Source organism: Rhinopithecus bieti, unplaced genomic scaffold, assembly GCF_001698545.2.
Source record: "Rhinopithecus bieti isolate Rb0 unplaced genomic scaffold, ASM169854v2 scaffold_26546, whole genome shotgun sequence".
NCBI lineage: Eukaryota > Metazoa > Chordata > Mammalia > Primates > Cercopithecidae > Rhinopithecus > Rhinopithecus bieti.
Genome location: NW_016812367.1, coordinates 1813313 through 1830563, shown reverse-complemented (window position 1 = coordinate 1830563; position 17251 = coordinate 1813313).

The window sequence follows — 17251 nt, the reverse complement described above, 5'->3', positions numbered from 1 at the left end:
GTTATGGTCACCGCAAGAAACAGAGCTCCTGCCCATCTCTGTACAGTCGTCCTCCTTGCTTTCTGCATACACAGAGCAGGCTGTGCCCAAGGAAAGAGACCTTCCTCTTGCTTTTTTTTTGTTGAATACTGTTGCTTGGAAATCTTTCCCACAGGCAGTGGCCATGGTCTTCTGGATGCTTGTATAGTATTCCAGCCTATGGGGTATCCTGTTCATTGGCCCCGAACACCTCACTGGTGATGCTGGGGTCACTTCCAGTCATCTGCTTCCAGAGACAGTGCTGCAAAGGGAATCTTCCCCGCACAGGTGTGCGCGTGCCTGTGCAAACACGCTTGCGAGGCCAATTCCCGCAAGCGGAATTGCCGCATCAGAGTGTGCGCGTTTCACAGTTTTAAAGGCATCGCCAAATTGCCCTCTGAGGAGGTTATACCACAGACTCCTCTTTAAAAGTACATTTTTTTCCTCATTATAAAAGTAATCTTTTAGTAGAATTCGTAAGTGTGATTTGATTACACCCTGTAACTGAAATCTTTTCTAGCAGAACATAGTCAATGGGAAAATAACATCAATTACCTGGAATTTTCCTGCCAACCTGGCTGGCTTGCCCCTCTCCTGTTAAATAGGGGGTTCTTGTGTCAGGCACCTGTTTTTCCTTCAGGTGCTCTCTGTCTGGGGTCTGAGGCAGGGTGCGAGGACAGGGCTCTTTGGGGCTGGCCGGCCCCCCTCGCGTCAATGACTAATTCCAGCCTCCCCCGTGTTCCCTCTGTGAGGAGAAGAGGAAGGGAAACAGAAAGTCATTTCCCCCATCTGGATAGTCCTATATTTAATGTCGAATGTCCAATGTGTCCTCATTCTTCCTGTTCCTGACCAGCCTTTGGCTTACAGGGATGTTCCCTGCTGCTCGAAAGTGGAAGGAAGGGTCGCCTGGCTCCCTGAGGTGTCACCCCCCAACCCCCACAGGCAGAAGGGACTTCTCTGGGCCTGGATCGGCTGCCAGGACAGATAACCTCCTGTGTGGTGTGCCCGCCCCGGTGAGGCCCCCACAGTGGCTTTACAGCTGGAGGGGCCCCTGAAGGCCAGCTTGTCCAGCCCTTGGTTTTAGGGATGGACAAACTGTGGTGCAGCAAATGAGTTCATTTGTCTGAGGCCACATCCCCAAGGGCCCCCAATCACCTGCTGTGAAAGAGGTTGAGCTCTTTCCAAGAGATAAAGGCCTGGATGTGAGCCCTGCCCCCCTTCTCCAGCCTGTCTCCTGTCATTCCCTGCCTCACCTGAATGGCTGGGACAGCTCAAGGGGACTTGATCTTGGCCGGTGGCTGCTCCCGCCTGCCCACAGCCCCACACACTGGCCCCAGGCTGTGCCTCAATTCCAGCCCGCGCACACACCAACCTCACTCCTCCTTAGTTTGCTGGTCAGCTTCTTCTCATTCATGATGACTCAGCTCAGATGCCCCGTCCTCCAGAAAGCCTGTCCTGGTTTCCTTGAACTGGGTTCTGTGCCTCTTTCTTGGTGCCTGAGCACATCTCTGTTACCTCTTGCCACATTCCTCGTGGTTCGTTTGAGGCCCGTCTTCCCACCAACACCACACAGAGCTTTTTGAGGGCTGAGAATAAACCCAAGTCATCTACGTCTCTTCAGAAACAGGTGTTTATTGAATGAATGAATGAACGAACCAGAAGCTAGGTGACAGTCGCTACCATGGAGTAGAAAGAAAGAATCTTGGGTTAGGGATCGGGACACCTGGAGCTCTGCTATTTATTGTTTGTAAATCACTGGGCAAGCCTCTTACCTTCTAAGGCCTCTGTTTCCTCATCTGTAAAATGGTACAGTTTGACTGTGTGTCAGTCAGTTGTTGCTATGTAGCAAACAACCACAAACTCTCAGGGACAAACGGCAATAGACATTGTAGATGTGCCTGACGTACGATGGAGTCACATCCTGATAAGCCCATGGTAAGTTAGAAATCTTGTAGGTGGAAAATGCACCTGATCCCCTACCCTGGCAAACACTGCAGCTTAGCCTGGCCTAGCTTCAACGTGCTCAGAAGGTTTCTATCAGCCTAAGTTGGGGCAACATCATCTAAAACAAAGCCTATTTTATAGCAATGTGTCAAATATTTCATGTAATTTATTGAACACTACACCAAATGTGAAAATCGGGGGCCGTGCGGGGTGGCTCACGCCTGTAATCCCAGCACTCTGGGAGGCCAAGGCGGGCGGATCACCTGAGGTCAGGAGTTCAAGACCAGCCTGACCAACATAGAGAAACCCTGTCTCTACTAAAAATACAAAAATTAGCCAGGTGTGATGGTGCATCCCTGTAATCCCAGCTACCTGGGAGGCTGAGGCAGGAGAATCGCTTGAACCCGGGAGGCGGAGGTTGCGGTGAGCTGAGATAGCACCACTGCACTCTAGCCTGGGCAACCACAGTGCAACTCTGTCTCAAAAACCCAAAGTACAGTTTCTGCTGAGCACGCATGGCTCTGCACCATCGTACAGTTGAAAAATCGTAAGTCAGGGACCGGGTGTATGTGACTCCCATGTGTGTAGACTGCCTGGATGTTGGCAGCCCAGCCTGGGCTGCGCTGGGAGGGCTGTTGGGTCTGGCTCTGCTCCATGTGTTTCTCATTCTTCTTGGATCCGTGGGGTGCCAGGCCATGTCTTATGGTTGTACCCAAAGTTAAAGGTCGGGGGGAACACGCAGCTCCTCGGGGGAAAAACTGCAAAGGGTATGGATATACAGAGGGGTAAAAAATCGAGACCAGTAAATGAAGCTATCTGTGACTCTGGGTCGCTGAGGTGGTCCAATCAGCCTTTCTCCCTTTGCTGTGGCTGCCCTGAGTCCTCCTGTCTGGGGAACTTCCCTAACCCCCATCTTCTTTCCCGTCAGCCTGGGCCCAGGTCTCTCTCCATGGAAATTCTGGGAGCACAATCTGTGTCTTCTCACCCAGCTCAGTCTGCAGTTTCCGCCCTGTACAAAACCTCCACTAAAATGTGCTTGCTCCTTCAGCAAAAGCACAGCTGCGGCCGGGCACAGTGCCTCATGCTTGCAATCCTAGCACTTTGGGAGGCCGAGGCGGGCAGATCACCTGAGGTCAGGGATTCGAGACCAGCCTGGCCAACATGGTGAAACCCCGTCTCTACTAAAAATACAAAAATTAGCTGCGCTTGGTGGCAGGTGCCTGTAATCTCAGCTACTTGGGTGGCTGAGGCAGGAGAATCACTTGAACCCAGTAGGCGAAGGTTGCAGTGAGCCGAGATCACCCCACTGCACTCTAGGCTGGGCAACAGAGCGAGACTCCATCTCAAACAAACAAACAAACAAAAGCACAACTGCCCACCTGTTCTCTCAAGCCTGAGACCCAGGCATTCGCCCTCCTCTCCCCAGGTCCAAGATCACACCGAGCCTGTGGATCTTCTCCTCGGTCCCTCCTGACCCAACACCTCCTGTCCAGGGCCCCCGCCCCCGCCCCATGCTCCTGAGGCCAGGCCCTGCCCCATTCAAGTGTGTTCTCCGTGCTGTCACCTGCAAAATCTTTGTGACAGGCAGATCTGACTGTGCCGGGGACACATGGCTGGGTCCTCACTACTAATGGTGGGAGCCAGGAAGGAGATACAAGGCAATGAAGGGACTGGGTGAGTGTGACAGGTTGAACTGTGCTCCCCCAAAAAGGCAGGCTAGAGTTCTAACCCCCAGCACCTCAGAACGTGACCTTATTTGGAGACAGGGTCTTTCCAGAAGTCATCAAGTTAAAGCGAGGTCACTAAGGGGGCCCCTGATACAGTATGACTGGTATCTATAAAATGGGGAATTTGGGCAAGACAGACAAACGCAGGGGCAGATCATGTCAGGGCACAGGGAGAACAGCATCTGCAACAATGCCTGAGGCTGCCAGAATCAAGAGGAGAGGCGTGGAACATACTCCCCCTCACAGCCTTCAGAAAGAACCACCCCTAACGCCTAGGTCTTGAACTTCACATTTCTGTCTTTTAGCTCCCTAGTTTGTGGTGCGTTGTTACTAGGCAGCCCTGGGAAATTAATGCAGTGAGGGGTGGGGAGGACACCGAGAGGAACATTAGCACAGCCAGGGAATGGTATCTGGGAGGCAATAGGGAGTGGTGGGAACTCTGGCAAACTGGAGAGCCCATAGCCCAGTGAAAGCCAGCTCCAGCTGGTTGTTGCCGTGTGGGATTGCAAGCCTGAGCTTCAGACTCTCTAAGGAACCTGGAAATCTAGATTTGTATGTGAAATCATGAAATCACCTCATCTTTTAATGTTGGCTAAAAATACAAAAGAAAACAAAAGTCTGTGGGACAAAATTGGCTGGAAGGCTACTAATCTGTGACTTTGGACTTACAGCAAGGATCAACAAACTATAGCCCACAACCCAAATCTGGCCTACCACCTCTTTTTACAAATAAAGTTTTATTGGAACACAGTCATGCTCACTTACTTACATATTGACTACACCTGCAGTCCACAATGGCTGTGAGAAGGTTCATCAGAAACTGCAAAGCCTGAAATATTTACTCTCCTGTCTTTTTTTTTTGAGATGGAGTTTCACTCTTGTTGCCCAGGCTGGAGTGTCATGGTGCAATCTCTGCTCACCACAACCTCCACCTCCCAGGCTCAAGAGATTCTCCTGCCTCAGCCTCCTGAGTAGCTGGGATTACAGGCATGCACCACCACGCTCAGCTAATTTTGTATTTTAGTAGAGACGAGGTTTCACCATGTTGGTCAGGCTGGTCTCAAACTCCCGACCTCAGGTGATTCGCCCGCCTCGGCCTCCCAAAGTGCTGGGATTACAGGTGTGAGCCATAGCGCCTATACTATCCTGTCCTTTATAGAAGATGTTTGTCAGTCCCTGGTTTAGTTAAGAAATTTAAACCCTTCATCTTGCAGGAAACAACCTCAGTGATGAGGCTTCTGCTTTCTCATCCATCATATACTCTCACCAACCCCCACCCACCCCTCCTCAAATACACGTACACGTTGCTCTCCAGCAGAAATGAACTACTTTAGTTCCCAGAGCAGTCCATGCACATATGGGCTGCATGTTCGTCTATGCCTCTATGCTGGCTCCTGCAAGGTTCCCATCTCCACTTGTCTGCCTGGCAAACCCTGATTTATTCTTTGAGCCTCGGCTCCAGTGCTGCTTCTTTCATGGTGTCCTCCTGGGTTGCTCTTCCCACACTCCTTTCATAGACTCTCCTAAAGCACCCATCTTGTTCTTGCTTGTGGAGCCCTGCGTCCTTGGGAGACCATAAGCATCTTGACAGCAGGGCAGGGTCTTCTCAGCCCTGCCTCAGTGGCAGCCTTAGCAGTGTGGGCCCAGTTCCATAGGCAGGAACTCAGGGAGCAGAGACTTCTGAAGGAGGGAGTGAAGCAGTGGAGGTAGCAGAGATGGTATTGATAGCATGGTGCCCCCTCATCTGCAGGAGCTGCACCCTCCCAGGCACTCTGCAGCACTCCAGATGCTCCCTAGAAGGGAGGCGAGCTCCTGGCCTGCTCTCCTTCCGGAGTTGCGAGCTGTTTCCCAGCGTGCAGGAGACAGTGTCGGGGTGTTCGTGCTCTGCCAGCTATAATCTCCAGCAGAGAACCAGGGCGAGAGCGTAGAGCCCATCTCCACCACAGTAGGAGACTCTCGGAGCCTGGCTGAGTATGTTCTACTGGTAAGAACTCATTCATTCATTCATTCATTCATTCATTCATTCATTCACTTATGCATTTCCATGCACAACACAGTAAAAAGCAATGTTTTGGTACAACACAGAAAACAAATGTGATTAAGGTGCTGCCCCTGAAATGAATTGTGCCCCCATTTTTCACTCCCCCCGCATTCATCCTTGCCACAGCCTGCGGAAGGTAGATTACACTTTGAACTTGGCCATGGAGCTGCATTGGCCAGTGGCAGATGAGTGGAAGTGACAGCTCAGAGGCAAACCTCAGGAGGCACCGTGCGTTTTCTCTCACCTTTGCTGTGCACCTTTGTCATTGCCCGGGAAGATCCCACCAGCTCCAGCTGGCCCACTGGTCCAGGGAAGATGAGAAACTCATGACGCACAGTGAGAGACAGAGATACCCAGCAGCCCAGCCCTGGTCAGCTGAGCGCAAGCTGATCCACAGATGCACGCATGATGAGCAGTAACCATTATGTGAAGTCGCTGCAATCTTGGGGTGCATTGTCACATGGCAATAGACAACCCAAAGAGTTCCTGTCCTCAAGAAGCCTCCACAGTAGGAGAGTTAACCCAGATCCCAGAACATAAGGCAGGTGGGCCCATTGTTCTCCGTGTGATGCCTGTGACAGGCAGAATAATGCCCCCTTCCAAAGTGTCCATGTCCTAATTCCTGGAACCTGTGAATATGTTGGCTACATGGAAAGGGAGGATTCAGGCTGCAGATGGAATTTAGGCTGTTAATCAGTTTACCTTAAACTAAGATAATGCTGGATTATCTGGGTGGGGCCAAAGTATCACAGGGTCCCTAAATGGGGAAGAGGGAGGCAGAGAAGAGTCAGAACCAGGGAGATGGTGTTGCAGGACTCAGCTGGCCATGGCTGGCTTTAAAGAGGGAAGTGACCACGAGCGAGCGAAGGCAGGCAGCCTCCAGAGGCAGGAAGAGGCAAGGAAACAGATCCTGCTTGGAGCCTCTAGAAGGAATGCAGGCCTGCCGACGCGCTGATGGTAGCCCAGTGAAATGCATTTTGGACTTCTGGTCTCCAGAGTTGCAGGATAAGAAACGTGTGCTTTTCTAAGCCACCAAGTTTGTGGCATTGTTACATCAGCAAGTGGAAGCGAACACAGCACCCTCCCCACTCCGGTGCCCCCCAGCCCTTCCCTCTCTGGCTCTGAGCCTGGAAGGCTGACCTTCCTTGACTGTAAAATGGTGCTGTGGGTTACAGTTGGGGCCAGCCAATGGGTAGCACCCATGGGAAACTGGAAGGTGGAAGGAGGGGCCAGGGCATCTCTTTCCCACTCTGTCCCCGCCTGGGTGGTGGTTCTAACAGTAGCTGTGTGGTCTGAGTGCTCTTCTCCTTCCAGCCAAGTTCACAGTGGCATTCTGGGTGGCTTGTCCCTGGTGCTTCCACACCCCTGTGGCTTCTCTTATAACCCTGCCTGCACCTATGTAGTTAGACCCTTCGTTAAGCTCTCCTCAAATCCCAGCTGAGCAGCCTTCCATCTCCTGCCAGAAACCGGCCTGATACATGGGATGTGATCATAAACAAACAAACAAACAACAACAACAAAAAAAAAACAGCTGCTGATCAGCTTCTATGGGGAGCGCAGGCATTCTTCAGGACGGAGGGCTCTGTGCGTGGCATCTACAGTGTCTCCGCAAGCAGGAAGGGGAACAGGGCTCCTGGAGCTGGGAAAGGGGTCTCGGCTTGGAGCCAGACACAAGGGTTTGGACTCTTGACCCTCTTCCTATTATTACATGACCTTGGGCGAATTGCTTGACCTCTCTGAGAGCTTGTTTGCCTGTTCCTAGAATGGGCAGGGATGGGTATATCTCCCAGGCGACGCAAGGAGTGACACGGCCGGCACGTGTTGGGAGACGGATGAATGGTGGCTGTCGGCCAGGGGAGCATTCCAGGGGACAGAGCAGCACGAGCTCGACAGGCAATTGTCGGATGTGCTTGGGGAGCTGTGAGCAGCCGGGTGCCTGGAATAGTAAGGCAGGCTCCAGAAAGGGATGCAGGGAGCGTGGAGCCCAGAAAGCATTTTGATCAGGGCAGAAACTCTGGATTCCATTCACTTGGCAGTGGGTTGCCATCGAGGGTCTTGGAGCTGGGGAGTGACACAGAGTCTCAGTGATGCAGGATGGAGAGAGAGAGGGAGAGGGAGAGAATGAAAGAATGAGAGAGAGAGAGAGAGAGGGAGAGAGGGAGAGAGAAGAATGGAGAAGGTTAAGGATCTCTGGCAATTTCCTCTGGAGAAATTTTCAAAGCCATCTGCGTCTTGTTTCTTTTGTGTGGAAAGGGGAAATAGAGGGAAACAGAATTCTAGAATCAATTTATCGACAACTTGGGCCCTGACAGTAATTCTTTTCTTGAGTAGCGGGTCTTCCCGCTGGAAATCTTTGCCCACTGGTGTTCCAGAGTGCGCTGGGAATGGGCAGGGCGCCTGTGTTAAATGCTCGGTGGGGAGGACGTTCCCATCATGGTCTATGGGATGGCGCTCCGCAGAGTGGTGCGGGATGCAGCCTGTGCGCTGCACCTGGAGACCCCAGGAGCAGGAAAGATGGCTTGGGGGTCCTGACTCATGGCTCCTGCTCTGCTGGAAGCCCCCACTGTCTTCTTCTCTGGGCATGGCAGTGGGATGGATGGCAGGTCAGCCTTCCAGCTTCCACTAACTGAAGGTGCCCTCCGTTTTACCTCTGACAGGAAAGGGAGGGGAAACCTGAGCCAGTCAACAAAGTCAAACACAGCCACCTGCAAATGTGGCTGGAAGCCGTCTATCGCCCTAGTTATGGAGTGTACCAAAGAGGCAAGGTGCGAGTACCATCCTATCTCCCCTGGCTTCTCAGAGTCTGGCCTGCACAGAGGTGAGCGGCCCATCTTCTCTCATAGTCTGTTATATCCTGTTTTTAAAATCTTGTGTACTCTCAGAGTCATAAATGACTTTGGCATCCTGTAAAATGTCATCATTTTTTAAAAATGAGTAATTTCAAATCTTTTCCTACATTAGTACTTTATTGTTTGCAAGAGTCAAAAACCCAACTCAAACTGGCTCAAGAAAACAGGGAACTGGGAAATTCAAGGGCATGAACCACAGCGTGGGGGCACAGCTGGATCCAGATGCAAAAGCACTGTTATTGGGGCTCTGCTCCCCCCACATCCTGCCGTTTCCCATGCATTGGCTTCATTCCTTCACAGGCTCTTTCACCATGGAGGTTCCCAGCAGCTCCAGGTTTATATCCTACGGTCAAGCAACCCCATAGGAAAGACAGGGCCTCATTCTTCAAAGGTGATCAGGGTCCCAGAATGGAGTCCTCTCTCCTGGCCAGGGGCATGTGGCCTCCCGGACATCACTGTGTCAGGGAGGGCACACTCTGGGTGGCCAAGCCTCGGCCCCAAGAGGGGTGGTTCCAGGGAAAAAGTACCCAGGAAGAGGAGGGCAGATGCTGAGGCCGTCACAGGGCAGGGCCACCATACACTCATTCCTCATTTCCCTTTTCATTTTCTTTTCTTATTTATTTATTTATTTATTTATTTATTTATTTATTTTTTGTGAGACAAGATCTCACTCTGTTGCCCAGGCTGGAATGCAGTGGGGCAAGTTCCTTGTAGTCTTGAACCCCTGGGCTCAAGTGATTCTCCCACCTCGGCTTCTGAGTAGCTGAGACTACAAGCACACACCACTATGCCCAGCTAATTTTTTAATTTTTATTTTTGTAGAGACAGGGTCTCACCATGTTGCCCAGGCTGGTCTCAAACTCCTGAGCTCAAGCTATCCAACTGCTGGGTGTGAGCCACCGCGCCTGGCCCTTTTCATTTTCAATAGCCCAATGTGCCGTCTAATATTGGAATGTATGTGCAAACAACACTCACCACTGAAAACATACAACTGTAGACCCGACTCGATTGGCTCAATTCCTGCTCACTTTCTTGGGAGCCAGTGTCTGGGGAAAAGTCATGATATGGACCTTCAGAGACCTGGCCAGGGTGACTCAGACCCTTCTACTTAATACAATGTCCCCAGAGCAACAGACAGCAGAACCTGAACACAGCAAAAAGATCCAGCCCTTTGCTTATAGAGGGAATAAATTCACAGAGGTGAGAGACTCAGGCCCAGGCAGGTTCTGGGCCTCCTCAGTGGGAAGGAAGTGGGGAGAGGCCATTACCCTGTGAGCTGGGTCCCTAAACAGGAGATCTTGCCACATTAGAACCTTTTGATTGTGAAACTAACTCAGACTGGACGAGGCAAAATAGAAATACTGAAATAATTATTATAATCACAATAATAATAATAATGGCGCCAGGCACAGTGGTTCATGCCTGTAATCCCAGCACTTTTGAGGCCAAGGCAGGTAGATTGCTTGAGCTCAGGAGTTTGGACCAGCCTGGGCAACATAGCAAAACCCATCTTTACAAAAAAATCTAAAGATTAGTTGGGCATGGAGGTGTGCATTCATAGTCCCAGCTACTAGGGATGCTGAGGTGGGAGGATCCCCTGAGCCTGGAAAGCCAAGGCTACAGTTAGCTGAGATTGCACCACTGCACTCCAGCATGGGGGACAGAGCGAGACTCTGTCTCAAAATACATACATACATAAATATGACTGGGCGCAGTGGCTCACGCTTGTAATTCCAGCACTTTGGGAGGCTGAGGCGGGTGGATCACAAGATCAGGAGTTCGAGACCAGCCTGACCAACATGGTGAAACTCTGTCTCTACTAAAAATACAAAAATTAGCTGGGCATGGTGGCGGTCACCTGTAATCCCAGCTACTCAGGAGGCTGAGGCAGGAGAATCACTTGAACCTGGGAGGGGGAGGTTGCAATGAGCCGAGATGGCACCACTGCACTCCAACCTGGGCGACAGAGTGAGACTCTGTCTCAAAAATAAATAAATAATTATTCCTGGCCAATGACTTCAGGCATGGCAGGATTCAGGTGCCAGCGAGTCATCAGGAAGCTGAAGCCCCATCTGAGGTCTGCCGTCCTGAGTCAGCGGCATTCTCCAGTCTTTGGCAACATCAGGTTCACCCCCACCCCAGCTCAGCAATTCCAGCAAAAGGCTAGGGCCTTCTTACAATCCCAGGATTTGCCTTGATTCGACTTTACCTGAACAGCTTCAAACCACTCTCGGTAACCAGGGTGATGGGCTCCACTGATTGGCCAGGCGTAGGGTATGTGCCCACCCCTCTGAGTGAGCGAGCAGCTTCTTCCAAAGCTTAGGGACTGAGCAAGGGGGAGGGGGGTCCCACTGAGCAGGACGATGCCTGCAAGAAAAAACAACAGCTGTCCCCTACTTGGGGAGGGGATTGGGGGGTTGCTGGAAGCACAGAAGGCAGTGAGTGCCAAGCGGAGAGGAAAGCTGCCGCTGGGGGAGGAGTCCCAGGGAGGAGTGGGGGTGGGGGGTGGAGGAGACTGGCTGGACTTGGGCCTGGGGAGCAGGTTACGGGGTCACAGAGGGCAGGGGTCCTCCCCTGCGGAGTCGATGGACAGCCTTGCAGGCAGGCAGAGGGAGAAACAGGGGTCCACGGCCCGAAGCGCAGTTTGTTGCTGCTCGGGAGAAGAAGCCGTGTCTGGGACCTGCAGCAACAGACCCCTCACCCGCGGAGCCCCTCCAGGCTCACAGTCCGACTCCTGCCCCTCTGGCAGACACGCTCTCCACTGTGCTGGGAAGCTACCGCTGGCTTCCGTGTCTTCCTGGGGGTTGCCCCAGATGGCCAGGGGGTGAAGAGGATGCTCACTTTCTCATAGGAGATCCAGGGCTGCTGCTTTGTGAGAGTCAAGTGTTGCCCAAGGGCCTGCCTGAATCTGGCCCTGCTCAGGGGCTGAGACTCAGTGTGCAGGGGGCAGAGGCCGGCTCAGCTCCCAGGGGCTTGCCTTCTAATGAGGCCGAGGCCAGGTGCTTTTTCTTCCCTCTTGGGCTCTACACTGGGTCTGGCTCAGGCACGGGCCCTCAGGAAATGTAGGTGGGGAGGCCAGTGATTCGGGAGGAAAATGGACCCCACTGCCCTCGGGGAGAGGTGCTGCTTTCAGTACAGTCCTGCCTCCATCTGGCTAGGTGACCTTCACTTAGTCACAAGCCCTCTCTAGGCTCCCAGGTTCCTCATCTGTCAAACGAGGAGGCCGGAGCAGCCAGGCCCCAAGGCACCATTGGCTCTAGCATCCTCTGGCTCCCTGGCCAGGCATCCCCACTGAAGGCACCTGGGTTCCAGCAGCCAAACCTGGCTCCCATCCCTTCTCCCAAGGAGCCCCGGCTCCCACCCGTGGGTCCCCCTTGGTGTCCTGCAAGAAGCCAGGCTGGGCCGGGGCAACGGGAAGAGACATTCAAGGTGCCATAATTATTGTAAAGAGGAGAGTTTAAGTGTTTAGTTTTATGAGGCAGCCAGCCCTCTCTGTCAGCAGAAAGCCGCGCGGCTCCCTGGGTGCGAGTTAATTTCCTCCGTGGCTCGTTTCCTCAGCTGCCGTCATTTTTCCTCAGCTGCTTTATGGCTTTCGGAGCAGTGTGTGGTGGCAGCAGCTTTGCCCACTGGAGCAGGAAGCCCCCCACACCTCCATGCCAGAGCTCAAAGGGCAGTTGGGCCCGCAGGAGGCAATGGGGCCATGAATCCTGCACCGGAGGCAGCAGGCTGGGCAGGAGAAGCAATGAGGCTGGTCCTGTTGTCCCCGTGCAGGCCCCTGCCCCTGGCACCTCCCTAAGGAGCTAGCAAAGAACAGGTCTAAATTAAATGATGGCCAGGCCGGTCAGGCCAGCCTTTCTGCCATCTGAAGCATCCCCATCACACAGCCATGCGCTTTGCCCTCCGGCTCACAGCGGGCGCAGTACGAGAAAATGCAACAGCTTTGGCCTTAGGCAGACCTGTACTCAAATCTCAACCTCATCAATATACCGTGCCACCGAACAAAGTGACTCACCTCTAGGCTGCCATTTCCTCGTACCCAATGTCCACAGCACCTGCTTGGTGCTGCCAAGGGGCTGGAGCATGGTAATATATGCAAAACACCTGGCACAGAGACGCTATTCCCCAAAGGTCAGCTCGCTTTCCCGACCCATGCTGTCGCTCTAAATGATTCACGCGTGTCCTCTGTGGGCTATGGGGAAATCATCCCCAAGCCAAGGAGGAGTGGGGTTCCTGAGTGTGCAAACAGACCGCCTCTATGAGATGCCATGGTCCACATTTGGGGAGCGGAGTCTCTGTGCCAGGTGCTTTGCATGATCATGCTCCAGCCCCACTGAGCAGGTGTTGTGGACACCCCCATTCTACAGACAAAGAAATGGCAGCCCAGGGGAAGTCGCTTGGTCCAGGTGACATGGTCACAGTGAGGCTGGGATTTGACTCCAGGTGACCAAAGAGCCACCTCTTTCCCACATCAGGCCATGCCATGAACATGATGTTATGCCAACAAGAACCCATGGGGACCCCCCAAACAGCTTTGCAAGGTAAGGACTATTGAGTCTCATTTAGGATGAGGGACCTGAAGCTCTGAGAGGTGAGACAGCAAACCGAGATTGCCAAGTTGATCAGAAGCCAAGCCTGTGATTCCTTGGTGGACATACTTAGAGGCACGGCAAAAATGGACTCCCTCTTAGAGGCAGTTTTCTCATGCTCAGGCTGCAGATGGGCAGTTTGGAGAACCGTTGAACAATGTTGCCTGATCTCACATTACTGAATGGCTCTAAGGAATAATGGAGATAAAACAGACAGAGACACCTGAGTTTGAACCCACTACACCACTTGTGAGCCTGAGCAAATCACAGATTCTCTTTAGCCTCAATTTTCCCATCTGCACAATGGAGACAGCAGCCCCTGTGTCACATGAAGAAGAAGAGTGCATAACACAAGATGAGGCGTGTGAGCACCTTGTGTGGGGAGCTAGAGGACCCAGGCTGTCTTCTGGATTCTGCTAGCAGCTCTTTGTTCAATCTTGAGCAAGCACCTCTTGGTGAACCTCTTTAGGCTGGAGACCTCTTTGAGACCACATTAAGTTGTTGGCCCTCTGCCCAGAAAAGTACACAGAGGACCCCACACATTTGGCAAGTGATTTGAAAGGTTCCTGCACCTCCTGCAATCTGCCCACCGTCCTTGGGAAGCCCCTGGCTGAGAACTGCCGGCTCCCTCCAGTCCTAACCTTCTATGTCTCCATGGTGGGGGCTGGGCGGATGCCACCCAGCTCACCCTTGTCTTTTTCAGACCCAGTAGCACCTGGATTCTCAGAGTGGTCCCAGCCTGTCGTCCCACCTGACTGTACCCTGGGGAAGAAGAGAAACTATTGCAAAACTCCAAGTCCCACAATGGCTGGCTTTCTTGACTTATCTCCCGGGCGAGTGGGGCATCTATGGTTTGCCCCCAGCACCCAACCCCTCTTCCTTCTGGGACCATTCACTTGCATGTCCTTTGGGGCCCTTATCCATTCTCAGCTCATGATTGGTGAGCTGACTCCACACCCACCTTCAGGAGCAGGCCCTGATTTGCCATGCAGCGCATTCCCTCCCCCTGGCTGTGGCTATTGGTTGAGAGATAGGCAAGTAACCCAATCAGCACATAAGATGCAAGAATATTCCTAGTGTTTCTGGGAGAGCAAGGTTTCTCCTGTCTTCCATGGAAGCTGTTGGGAGAGACCTTCATTGTTTCCCTGAAGGGTGTGGTATAAAATTGGAATTTTATAGCCTGGAACTGCCCGAAGTGGGAGAACGGAAGGATGTGGTATAAAATTGGAATTTTATAACCTGGATAGCCTGGAACGGCCTGAAGTGGGAGAACGGAAGATTCTGCAAGGAGCCTGAGGATGAGACTTGTAACAGGAGAGATGGAAAGGAACAAGGTCCTTGCGACATCTTTGGAGCCGCTGGACCAAGCCTCACATGATGCTAATACTACCTCACTCAATAAACTCCCCAGGATGTAACCAATTAGACTTGGGTTTTCCTGTCACTTGCAACACAAAGCATTCTAATGGAAACTCCCTGAGGCCTAAACCAGAGGCTGGATCAGGCAGGAGAGCTCAGGAATCAGGAAGACAAAATTCTTTCAAAGGGTGTGGGAATTGGGAAATACCCAACGGCCCACCTGGTGCTGGGAAGACTTCAGAAAAAAGCCACCAAGGCTGAGAGCGTAGATGAATTTTTTGGTATTATTTGTCTGGACAGGAGGAAATGTTGGCTATTTGAAGTTTGATTAATCATCAGTTCCATTCAAGTCCTCAAATGTTTCCTGAAAGCCGGTCACATGCAGGACACTCTGTCACGTGGTGAAAGACACACGTATGAGCAAGATAGCCCCGCAGCCAGGAGCTGCTTCCAGGTGAGGAAGACAGGCTCAGGCCTGACCAGAACGTGAGCAAGACCGGAGTAAGAGCTGAGGCTGAAGCCGGGCGCGGTGGCTCAAGCCTGTAATCCCAGCACTTTGGGAGGCTGAGACGGGTGGATCACGAGGTCAGGAGATCGAGACCATCCTGGCTAACCCAGTGAAACCCCGTCTCTACTAAAAAATACAAAAAAACTAGCCGGGCGAGGTGGCGGGCGCCTGTGGTCCCAGCTACTTGGGAGGCTGAGGCAGAAGAATGGCGTAAACCCGGGAGGCGGAGCTTGCAGTGAGCTGAGATCCGGCTACTGCACTCCAGCCTGAGCAACAGAGCAAGACTCCGTCTCAAAAAAAAAAAAAAGAAAGAAAAAAGAACAAGAGCTGAGGCTGAGACATGGATCCATGGGCCTCGGGACACTGGCAGGAAAGCAAGACCCTGGGACAGAGCACCTTTCTCTGCCCACAAAGGCACTGTTCGGTTGCCCAGCCCTGTCGCTGGGGGCCACCTCCCTCCCCCAAGAGAGAGCTCTTTGTCTAACTTACACAAAGGCACCTTAGGGGCTAGCATTGCCAGGTGCATTGGGGGAGCAGTTCCTCCAGGTCTAGCCCCACCAACGTTTCCAGATTCTGTTTCCCAAAGCACAGGGTAAGGCCCATCGTGGGGGGAGTGATCTTCAGAGGCGCTGGGGCTGGAGTTAAGTCACACTGCCTCACTTGCATGCAGAGAAAGTGACTCCTTGTTCAGCTCTAAGAACCTCTATCAAGGACAAAGTCTGGGTTTGGTGTGAGCCTGTCTTCAACACCTCTCTGGGGCTCATTGCCTTCCCTTGTTCAGCACAGAGGGAGAGCTGGCCCCAGCCTTCTTGCCTTCCACCGGCAACCAGCTCTCACTCAGATTTCATCACATTGTTTTGTTTTTGTGGCATTTATTTTAACAGTTGTCTTCTATTTATGGCAAGTGATATTGGCTTTCCATTTATGGCAGTGATAAAAAAGCTTCCTCTTACATTTCATTTCTTTCAGTTTTTTTTAAAAGGGGTTGATGGAAAGAAAAATATTAAATAGCACAAGTGAGGCACAGTTAGGACCAAAATTTTGAAGGTGGGATGTGAGTGACAGGTAACGGGGAAATAGTCACTGCACAAACATGGGGTGCCAGTGGTGTGGCAGCCACGGTGCTGGGGGCGAGGGCAGCAGGGAACCCAGCAGACAAAGCTCTGCCTTTGTGGAGCTTACAGTCCAGCAAGGGTGGGTAGGGGGAGATGTAACCAAAATAAATCAAATGCATGGTGTGATCAATGGTGGTGGGTGATTTGAAGGACGGGGAGGCAGGGAAGGGAGGGCACTGGCTGCCATGGGCGCTGCCTCGCAAACACTGGCTCATGCTCTGAAAGCGTGGCCATGAGCACAGGCTGGGAGGAGGCGAGGCTGCGGCTTCACAGCTATCCTGGCACCATGCAAAAGGATCCAGTGGTGTCACCATCCCTTCTGGTTGAGGCTGGCTTTGGAGACTCCCGCTGGTCAAGATTATACGCCACAGGAAACCTCACATCAAGGGACTAGCCTCCTTTCTTCCAGACAAAAAAGCAGAGGACCGTCTGCGGAGACAAGCGCTGTTGCCTGGAAAGCAGCCCCCGGGCGCGGTCTGGGGTCACGCAGCTTTGTCGGTGCCCCACGCTGTGCACAGGTGTGGGCCCGCTCCATGAGATCGGGACTCAGCGGTGACAGTGCCCCTTGGGGCTCTGAAATCATCACCTTCTGAGTCATCAAAGTGGCATTGACTTGCAGTCAACAGTGCGTGGTGCTAAGTGCACTTTATTATTCCAGTTCTTTGAAAATTGGTCATCTCTCTGTGGTCCATCTATGGCCTGGTAGGGTAGCAAAGCCAGGAATCTGAATCGTGGCTCCCCTGCTTTCAAGCTGCCTGATTCTGGGCAGGTTCTTATTCTTCTGAGTTTTCATTTCCTTGTAACTAAAATGGGGGTAGCCCATTGAATGTGGTCACATGGCTGCTCCTGGCAGCCAGTCGATAAATGTCGTCCTGTTTCTCTAGATACCAGACTATGAGTTACCCAGAACCCTATCTCCCTTCCACCAATGGGAGCTGGCAGGAGGAGGAGATGGACAGGAAACTTGGAAAACTCATTCATTCATTCATTCATTCATTCAAAGAGAATGTATGCCTTCACCCCAGGCACTATTCCAGTCACTGGTGGTACAGAAGACAGCAAAGACAGGTAAGGTCTCTGATCTTATAGGAACATGTCATGAAA